The sequence below is a fragment of the Cololabis saira genome, chromosome 8 (assembly GCF_033807715.1).
Source record: "Cololabis saira isolate AMF1-May2022 chromosome 8, fColSai1.1, whole genome shotgun sequence".
NCBI lineage: Eukaryota > Metazoa > Chordata > Actinopteri > Beloniformes > Belonidae > Cololabis > Cololabis saira.
In genome coordinates, this window is record NC_084594.1 from 29,266,200 (window position 1) to 29,277,256 (window position 11,057).

At 43.7% G+C, this 11,057-nt stretch overlaps 1 protein-coding gene across 2 annotated transcripts in view; it reads right to left on the reverse strand.

The window, feature by feature from the left end:
- srgap2 (SLIT-ROBO Rho GTPase activating protein 2) overlaps nucleotides 1–11,057 on the reverse strand; it is a 65,088-nt gene that overhangs the window by 53,198 nt on the left and 833 nt on the right. The gene's annotated exons all lie outside the window — the stretch shown is intronic.

Here is an 11,057-nt window from a genome sequence, read left to right on the forward strand (position 1 = left end):
ACGCTGCTGATGGAGGGGGAAGGAGTGAGGAAGAGACGGAGATAAGGCTAAGAGAAGTGGGTGTTAAACACACATGCATATTGACGTGAGCAGACAGATCATGGCATCTAAGTGGACTCGCGTGTTTCCCAGATCTTCTCTCCTCTTTCCATTCATTCCCCTCCTCGGTCGGAGCCCCGGCTCTTTCTCCTTCCCCACTCTGGCCAAAATGAGGGCTGTTCAAACACAACCTTTTTTCTCTAGCGCCCCTCGGGATCACCAGCCAACCCTTCTACTACTGCGTTTTCTCTCATTTCTCTCTCTGCCCCTCTTATTTATTTACAGGAAGATGACTTGTCTCCTATTGATTGTTTTGCAGAGGATACGCCTGGGCTTTGTCTCAAGCCCGTTAGTCCTCATATAGCTCTATACACCCTTAAAGATGTTCTCATAAACACCCACAAACGCAAGACAACTTATCTTGTAACCAGTACTAAATCCCTGTCCAGTGGAGATGCTTGTGCATGCACGCATGACATGCATTGTATATGCCGCAACCATGAAGTGTTGATTATAGGAGGGGGATGTCCTAGAAGGTGTGTTGAAAATGAGCGTTTTATTTCATTTGCAGAGTTTGCAAAAGGGAGGACCAGGACAAGAAGTAAATATGTTGGAAGTGAGATGAGAAAAGAATAGCACAACATTTTAGGAGTGAATCCAAACTTATCACAATGGTCTGATTTTGTAGCAAAGATAGAGTGGGATCTATGTTTATTCAGCCAAGCCAGTTTTTTTTTTCTAAAAAAGGAGGAAAAAAAATGCAATGCTGGCAAAATGAAATTGACAGGTAAGATGGTACAGGATTAAAGCAGAAATACAAACACAGACATGTACTAACCTCTTCTCCATCACAACACTCATCTTTATTATTTCATTAAAAAAAGTGTCTCCATGGAATGCTGCAGTTGACATTATACTGGTGCAAACCAAACAGAACGCACTGCAGGTTGTAACAGTCACGACTGGAGCGGTGCATGAGTGCGCTTTGCATGAACAAATGTGGGTAATGTGTCTTATAAAATGTTTCTAGAACAAAAGGTGACCTAATTAACTTGGTCTAAAAATCAAGTTTCCATGGATCCATCTCCGCACAAAAACACACATGCACTTCTACATCAAAGCAAGAGCACCTGAAAAGAGGGGGGGGGGGGATTTAAGCCAATCCCAACATGCCTTAATGTGGCAGCCAAAGTGTAAGGACTGGCCAACCAGGGCAGGCAAAACATCTGTTGCCCAATCACAGCATCTGGAACACCTGGAACCGGTATACAACACTAATCCAGCAGATGAACTCTGACCGTCACCACTTGGCTTCACCAGATACACTTTTGCTTCTTCTACATGTTCATATCTAGTCTGTAATTAGGGCCCGAGCACTTGCAGTGCGAAGGCCCTATTGTATTTGCAGGAATTTTTATTATTAATATTATTATTATTTTTCTTCTGACAAAGTGATGGCCTTTTTGCCCCCCTTAACATGCCTAAAAAGTCACCAAATTTTGCACCTAAGTCAGGCCTGGCGAAAAATTTGATATTTAATGGTTTGCATTAATGGGCGTGGTAAAATGGCTCAACAGCGCCCCCTTGAAAACTTTGTGCCTCAAGCCCCACGATACGGTTTGACGTACATGCACGAAAATCGGTACACACCTGTATCATGGGGCAACTTAAAGAAAAGTCTCTTGGCGTCATGCCCGAAACCGAACCGGATGTCGGCCATTTTGAATTAATCGTGTCATTTTGGCGAAATGTATGCCATTCCTTCGGCAGTTAATTCAGCACGAACCGTAACGTGCACCCAGGTGTGTTATACATCAAAATGTGCGTCTCCCTCCTGCGACCACACGCATTACTTTTCTCTTTCAAAAGCGTTACCGTGGCGACGCTAGACGCCAAAAAGCGTGCCCACCCTTCATCTTGTTGGTTCAGACAGAAAATACTTTGCGCCTCAAGCCCCATAATACGGTTTGACGTACATGAACAAAAATTGGTACACTCCTGTATCATGTCGCAACTAAAAGAAAAGTCTATTGGCGCCATGGCCGAAACCGAACAGGAAGTCGGCCATTTTGAACATTCTGAATTAATTGCGTAATTTTCGAGCAATATATGCCATTCCTTCGAGAGTTAATTCAGCCAGAACCGTATCGTGAACCCAGATGTGTTATACATCAAAATGTGCGTCTCCATACTGCGACTACGCGCATTACTTTTCTCTTTCAAAAGTGTTACCGTGGCGACGCTAGACGCCAACAAGCGCACCCCCCCTTCATCTGATTGGTCCATATTTGATAGTTCCCCAAAAGGCACCAAATTTGGCATGCAAGCCAGGCCTGGCGATAAATTTGATATTTCATGGTTTGCATTAATGGGCGTGGCAAAATGGCTCAAGAGCGCCCCCCGGAAAACTTTGTGCCTCAAGCCCCACAATACGGTTTGACGTACATGCACGAAAATCGCTACACACCTGTATCATGGCACAACTTAAAGAAAAGTCTCTTGGAGCCATGGCCGAAACCGAACAGGACGTCGGCCATTTTGAATAAATTGTGTCATTTTGGCGAAATTTATGCCATTCCTTCGGCAGTTAATTCAGCCCGAACCGTAACGTGCACCCAGGTGTGTTATACATCAAAATGTGCGTCTACATCCTGCGACACCACGCATTACTTTTCTCTTTCAAAAGTGTTACCGTGGCGACGCTAGACGCCAAAAGGCGCGCCCCCCCTTCATGTGATTGGTCCATATTTGATAGTTCTCCAAAAGTCACCAAATTTTGCATGCAAGCCAGACTTGGCGATAAATGTGATATTTCATGGTTTGCATTAATGGGCGTGGCCTAACGGCTCAACAGCGCCCCCTAGAATACTTTTCTCTGCCATAACTTTTGAATGGTTTGACATAGGAAGTTGTGGGTGGTGTCATGGGATTCTGTAATGAGTCCTTAAGCTTCGTTGGCCTTAATTAGCCCCGCCCCTTCTTCTGATTGGTTGTCCCGATTTTCTGCCATAACTTTTGAATGGTTTGACATAGAGAGTTGTGGGTGGTGTCATGGGACTCTGTAATGAGTCCTTAAGCTTCGTTGGCCTTAATTAGCCCCGCCCCTTCTTCTGATTGGTTGTCCCTTTTTTCTGCTGTAACTTTTTAATGGTTTGACTCCCGCTTCCTGATTCAAACGTCTGCCGGCCCCGCCCCCCGACCAATCAGTGGCGAGTAGGGTGATGACGGCCCCGCCCCCCGACCAATCAGTGGCGAGTAGGGTGATGACGGCCCCGCCCCCCGACCGATCAGCTGTTGTAATGTGGTGATGTCAGAAATAGTCCCGTGCTCAGCCCGGTTAGAACCTCGGTAGAATGCTTACAGAAAGAGTAATAAATGAAATAGTAGTGTTTTACTAATATTTATACCTTACAAATATTTAAAAAATTATGAAAAAAAGTTCCAGTCATTTTATTGCTCTGTTGGTCTCTCTTAAGCCAGTAAGTCAAAGCAAAAGCAATGGCTGAGACGTAGCTCAGCCAGATCATAGCGGTCTTTGGTGCCAGAGGTCGGGAGTTCGAGCCTGGCTTCCCGAAACTTTTGTCAGCAATTTTTGTGTTTTTTTTTTACATCAAAATGTGCGTCTCTGTCCTGCAACGACGCACATTACTTTTCTCTTTCAAAAGTGTTACCGTGGCGACGCTAGACGCGAAAAAGCGCTCGTCCCCTTCTTCTGATTGGTCCATATTTGATAGATCTCCAAATGTCACCAAATTTTGCATGCAAGCCAGGCCTGGTGATAAATAAAAAATTGACATAGAGAGTCCTGGGTGGTGTCATCAGATTCTTTATGGAGTCCTTGACCTTCATTGGCCAGAATTAGCCCCGCCTCTTCTTCTGATTGGTTGTCCCGATTTTCTGCTATAACTTTTGAATGGTTTGACATAGAGAGTCGTGGGTGGTGTCATCAGATTCTGTATGGAGTCCTTGAGCTTCGTTGGCCGTAATTAGCCCCGCCCCTTCTTCTTATTGGTTGTCCCGATTTTCTACTATAACTTTGGAATGGTTTGACATAGAGAGTCCTGGGTGGTGTCATCAGATTATTTATGGAGTCCTTGACCTTCATTGGCATGAATTAGCCCCGCCCCTTCTTCTGATTGGTTGTCCCTTTTTTCTGCTATAACTTTTTAATGGTTTGACATAGGAGGTCGTGGGTGGTGTCATGGGACTCTGTAATGAGTTCTTAAGCTTCGTTGGCCTTAATTAGCCCCGCCCCTTCTTCTGATTGGTTGTCCCGATTTTCTGCTATAACTTTGGAATGGTTTGACATAGAGAGTCCTGGGTGGTGTCATCAGATTCTTTATGGAGTCCTTGACCTTCATTGGCCAGAATTAGCCCCGCCTCTTCTTCTGATTGGTTGTCCCGATTTTCTGCTATAACTTTTGAATGGTTTGACATAGAGAGTCGTGGGTGGTGTCATCAGATTCTGTATGGAGTCCTTGAGCTTCGTTGGCCGTAATTAGCCCCGCCCCTTCTTCTTATTGGTTGTCCCGATTTTCTACTATAACTTTGGAATGGTTTGACATAGAGAGTCCTGGGTGGTGTCATCAGATTATTTATGGAGTCCTTGACCTTCATTGGCATGAATTAGCCCCGCCCCTTCTTCTGATTGGTTGTCCCTTTTTTCTGCTATAACTTTTTAATGGTTTGACATAGGAGGTCGTGGGTGGTGTCATGGGACTCTGTAATGAGTTCTTAAGCTTCGTTGGCCTTAATTAGCCCCGCCCCTTCTTCTGATTGGTTGTCCCGATTTTCTGCTATAACTTTGGAATGGTTTGACATAGAGAGTCGTGGGTGGTGTCATCAGATTCTGTATGGAGTCCTTGACCTTCATTGGCCTGAATTAGCCCCGCCCCTTCTTCTGATTGGTTGTCCCTTTTTTCTGCTTTAACTTTTGAATGGTTTGACATAGGAAGTCGTGGGTGGTGTCGTTTCTGATATGCTTATGGGGGGCGGTGGCCGTGAGTGCGAGGGCCCGTTCATTGCTGCTTGCAGCTTTAATTCCCCTCCTTTTTTCTATGACTTCTTTCACTCTTCTGTCACAGCCTGTCTGTCTGTTGACTCTAAAATCAGATAAACTAGCCGCCGTGGTCGTCGTATGCCTGCGCCGGTTCATCTAAGCAAGAATTCCTCATTTATCTCTCAGCAATCAGCTGCCTCCTGAATGTATGAAGGCAGATGGATTAGAAATCTCAATCAGACTGAAATAACACAGTCGCTGAATTGTAAGCTTTTGCTCGTGTGTGTGCATGTGTGTGTGCAGGCATTGCAGGAGGCCAACTCAGCACTCAGAGCTGGTAAATTTACTGCGGTGTGTTTTCTACCCAGCTGCCGCAGTAAATCGCCATATTGAACAGGGAAGAATAAGAAAGAAAACACGCAGAGGGAACAGAAAATCAATGAGTGTTTTCAGGCACACCGTTACTGGTGCTGACACAGCACAAGGCAACCGTGACTGAGCACACACACGAAACTTACAGGACAGTCGGACACCTGGTTTAGAACATGCTGTTCTATCGTGACACGGAGACGGAGGATTTTAATTAATTTGGAAACCAAATAGCCTCACTCATGCATGGCCAGGCACACTTTCACCATGTGTGTTATGTGAGACACCCGGCACAAAGCAGCGGGCCTAAACAGGAAGCTTCACACACTCCCGTATGATCCATGTGTGTTCCAGTTTCCCACAAACATCCTTCCTGAGTGATTATTTTGAGCTCCGTCAGCAATTTCATTCAGCACGCAACAGAACTCGTCACAAACCCCTGCAACCTATTTACAGCACCACACGTTGCACAGCGTAGAGTGAGTAAACACCGGCGCTCTAGCTTGTGAGATCCCAGATTGATTAGCATCTCATATCCTTGCAACCGTGCACGCCTGATATGAAGGTCAGTGTTTCATCAGCAATAGTGTTGTATATATTTCCACTTCCTTGTTATTTCGTATTTCTCTCTATTACTTCTGCTTCTCACGGTATTTCAGTTCTTAATCGAGATAACAGACGTATTCACATTATTTCTAAAAATCAATCACTGACTCTGCGATTACAAATAAAGGCCAAGCACAGAGTGTGAAATAAAAAAAAAAAGCTCATAAACACAATCCTGTGCTGTGTCACCACTTTGGCTATTGTGCGCTAGTGCAAGCAGTCATTTATCCCAAATCATACGTTTCTCCAGCTGACTCGTAAACACGAGGCTTAGTAATGTACACGTAGGCAGAGACAGAGTTTCGGTATACTACCACAGGCGCTCGGTCGGGAGACGGATCAACATTATATCTGCACGGATGAACAGGTTTGTTAGCGAGCCTGCAAAACCCAAGGAGCACACACCCGGTTGGAGCTGCGGCCCATGCACGCTTTTCCGGTGGGTTCATTAAGCAGGAAAATCAACAGTTATCCAATGCATCATTACACAGCGTGGCCACTCAGAGACCTTCTGTACTTTGTTTCACAAAGACGCCTCAATCAAGCCACTTAATCCAATGCAATACAAATTTTTTTTTACAAAAAAGACACCCACTAAGGAACATTCCCAGATGTGCAAATTATGAGCAGATAATGAAGTACTGCGCCAAAATGTACCAGAAAAAAATTAAACATCTGTCAAACATTTTGACAGAGTCAGCACTTGTTTCCCACTAAAATGTTTCCCAGGGCCTGAATTTAAGCTTTCGACTTAAATCATGTGGGAGGTTTGGTGAGCGGAAAAAGTGAAGTCAGAGTGATAGCGACTGGACAGGAGTGCCTTCACAGACGGTCTGAACTGCTTTTACTACCGACTGCTCTGTAACTGTTGTCAAGATGCATACCAATCGGAAAGCATGAGAATTAAGGCCAAGGCTTTAATTTAGGGACAGATGGCAAAATGAAAAGTTTGGGTATTTCTCATAGCAGAACAGCTTTTTTGGAGGCAATTGTTAAAACAGTTAATACATTGAGAAGCACCAAGGGTGAGTGTTAGATGCATAACCTAACCATCTGTTATCCGTCTTTAAAAGTGCTACAGGTTCTCTCCCTGTTGCTGTGTCTGCTTCGTTTCTCCCTCTCTATTACCTTTCTGTGCCCCTCTACATGCACACTTGCACACGCCAACACACACCCTTACTCCTGAGCAAGTAGGGACATTCTTTGCATCAGCCAGAATCCCCCATCAGCACTCTGTCTTAGTATACACAAAATGAGAATGCAATGGCGGTCTCCATAATGAAGGGTGCATCAAACAAACAACACTAGTCACTAGTATCCTGATGCCTGTGGCATAATGCAAATAACCTTTGCCATTTACTTTTCCTTCATTAAAACACCTGGGATAGCAGATTACCGGTTGAAGCATCAATGGGGATGACAGGTTCTAATTTGGTTCATTAAGTGTAAGACTCAAGCTGTCACAACATGCGTTTCAAACCTCAAAAACAGGTTAAAGATGGTGCAATCGGGCGCCATCAAAGAAACGAACAATATCTGTGGCGACTTGCCAGAATACCAGATATCACTGGCAAATTTTGCACGCAGATACATGTTAATACGTTCAGACAGCAATACAATGGTGCTATGAGTGTTTTGAGGTGCCACCGGTTGGAAGAGCAGGGCGGCAGAAGCGTTGCATGTGACAATACTAAAGCTAGGCGAAACATTCCTTCAAATGAAACTGAATCAAATCATTTGAACAAAATAAAATCATTCATACTGCCTCCAGTGATAGTGTGAATACAAGTACTTACTGACAAAACAAAAGAATAAAACTTTGCAAGTTTACAGAAAGTGTTTAAAACGGATCACTTATACAGGCATCTCCTTCCAGTCGCCACTGCCTCCTTATAAGTCTGTACATGTTGACTACCGTATGTTGTGCAGACTACTGTCAATAGACGCAAAAGTTCATGGCCTCTGTTTCTACTGAACTGAATCAGGACTTTGACATTTATGAAAAAATCTGCAAGCAGCAGGAGCAGCAGCAGCCATGAAGTCTCTTAAGATAGTTTCAAATCTGAAATGTTCCTGAAAGTAATCATATCAACCGCACTAATCAGGTACTTTGTTTGCATCTATTTTCTGGGAATATGAAAATAGTTTTGCACCTTTCTTGTTTTATGCAAAGGACAATAATTATTATGTATAGGAGGATTTTACATTTTCTTTTCCCAAAGGATGTTGCGGTGTGATGCTGTGGCATGCCAAGTCTATTCTTGCTTTCTAATTATAGCAGAAACATACAGGTACACTTCACCTTCAGTGGCTGGACTACAAGAGCTGAGTGCGTCTAGTGCAGGCTGGAAAGAGAGAAAGATGTGATGTCCTGATGCGATAAATGTCTTACTCAGCTATTATACATTTCCTTCTTTTAAATATTAACATCAGGACTAAGGTAATGATTTTTCAGCAAAACCGTCTGTGTTCTCAAAAGTCTTTCCCCCCTCGTTTCTAGTTTTAAAGGAGAGCTTTAGATTTATATTTCAGAAGTTTATCCAGAAGTTAAATCAAATCAAACTGCTGCTCCTGCAGCAGCCAGACTGCGTGGAGAAATGGACACCCAGCATCTGGAGACATCTCTGCACATATGGAACACACACCTAGAACAACTATGTGGACTCACGGGTTCGCCCTTTCATCTTCATTCCAGAAAATGAAGATGGTACGTGGAAACATGTGCGGTCACAGTGAGGAGCGGGGAGGCAGCATGCGGCTGCTCGCCGGGGAACAGGGAAGTAACTGACAGAACAGATCAATGCAGAGGGTCAATGGACAAACATTAAGTCCATAGTCTGACAAACACGGCAGACAGCCATCACAATGCAGCGCCGATACAAAGCCTTCACACGGGCTGCCAAGTATAAACGACCATCTAAGAATCAAAAAAGGCAAGGCAAGTAAAAAACAGAAGAGAAGAGTTGAGTTAACTTGAGTTACCCCATCCTTGTGTTAATCTGAGGGACGGCATGTTCCAGAAAATCAAACCCCTGCCTAGATTTTATGTAGATGTACAGACAAGTGTCAAACTAAAAGAAAGGTGTGGAAAGAGTAAAAAAACATCACAAATTCAAGTGTTTATGGCATCACAGAATGACCTGATGGATTGACCTCAATTATACAGTGTGACGTGGCTTTTGCAGTCAACTGGGATTTAATACATTTTGAAACAATTGTATCAGACTCAGTATGAAAGGACGCCAAAGGTGTGTTTGCATTCACTTTAAGTGGCTTTAAACCCAAACATCCAATGCGGTCTTTGCCTTTCATTCGTCAATCCTGGCGACTGTAAGAGATGAAATTCCAGTGTGACAACATAACTCATGTCTACATAACTCCTTTGATCCTCGGCCGGCTTGCAGTTCCAAAGAACTAAGATAAAATGCACAACAAGCTCCACATGGTGATCAAAAGTGGCTTGAAATGGTGGCGTGACTGCTAAGAGGGCCAATTGCTCCTAAACCGAGGTGAGAGGAGGCACAAGGTGAAGAAGTCGATGCTCAATTTATCAGGTCATCTTGCACCGTTGCAGTGCAAAGGCCAGGTTCACTTGGAGCATAATATGCAGTCGTCCTCCTTTTCCTGTCCTCTCCACCCTGAGATGCACAACCCGGCTGATCTGATAAGCACTACATGTCACTTTGACAAACGACTCCAGTGTGTTTGCCTGATGACAGACACATCCACTCACACCAAACGGCCTGCCAGCAATTCATTAACACGTGAACACCTTTTCATTCTTGCAAATGTGCTCTCCCAGCCACCCGGAGTTGGTCCCCTCGATCACACCACAAGTGAACCATGACCGATGAGCATATTAGTCATTTAAGCCTGAATTATGGTTCTGCGTTGCGTTGGTATGACGCGGGACCAGGGGCAAAAATCCTGTTTCATAGTTGGGGGGGACAATAAACAGTAACATTTTAGAGAATAAATCCAGGAGGGGACAAGGAATAAAAGTTTTAGCCTTCCTTTAATACAGCATTTTGACATTTCCATCTCTATCTCGCAAACAGGCAGAAGACTTTTCTTAGAGCAATACAAAACAATGGTATTAGGTGGAAGGTGGCAATAATACAGCACATCTGACATAATACACTGCAAAAACCCAAAATCTTAACAAGAATATTTGTCTTATTTCTAGTTAAAATGTCTCATTTTTAGTTAAAAAAATCTCATTACACTTAAAATAAGACTCATCACTGGAAAAAACAACAATTTTCACCTGTTTCAAGTAGATTTTCACTTAAAATAAGTAGAAAAATCTGCCAGTGGTACAAGATTTTTTTGCTTGTAATGAGAAGATAAATCTTGTTCCACTGGCAGATTTTTCTACTTATTTCAAGTGAAAATTTACTTGAAACAGGTGAAAATTGTTGTTTTTTTCCAGTGATGAGTCCTGTTTTAAGTGTAATGAGATTTTACTGTTTATTATTATTTTCGATTTCGGTTTCGGCCACAAATTTTCATTTTGGTGCATCACTACTAAATACTACTGCATTGTTCCAAAATTATTAATTCTGTCTCAAATTATTCTAAGGGGGGACAGCTTTACTAATGGGGGGGACTTGTCCCCCCTGTCCCCCCCGGGATTTTCGCCCCTGCGCGGGACCATAAATCAGCCTTTAGTTGCGTTTAACACGTGAATGAGCGACACTGCAGCTCAGCAGCGCAGGAGACGGGGAGAGGGAAAGAAAACGCCCTGCTCAATGTCGAAACCCCCAGCCTCCCGGATAGTCTTCACAACATTCACATCACCTCCACCTACGCCTTTTTCCTTTTTTCAGACTGCCGAGGCCACATCTGGACAACAACCACTGAGTTCTGCTGCGCGTTTTTCCCCGCTGCCTTTGTTAGAATAAACGCTGCCTAATAGTCATGCGATCTCACGCTTCAATACACCAAGATGTTTTGCTCGCAACTGCAAATTAGTTAAATATTAGTGACCTGGCCACGTACGCATAATGACAATTAACCTTCACAAATGAAATGATGAAATACA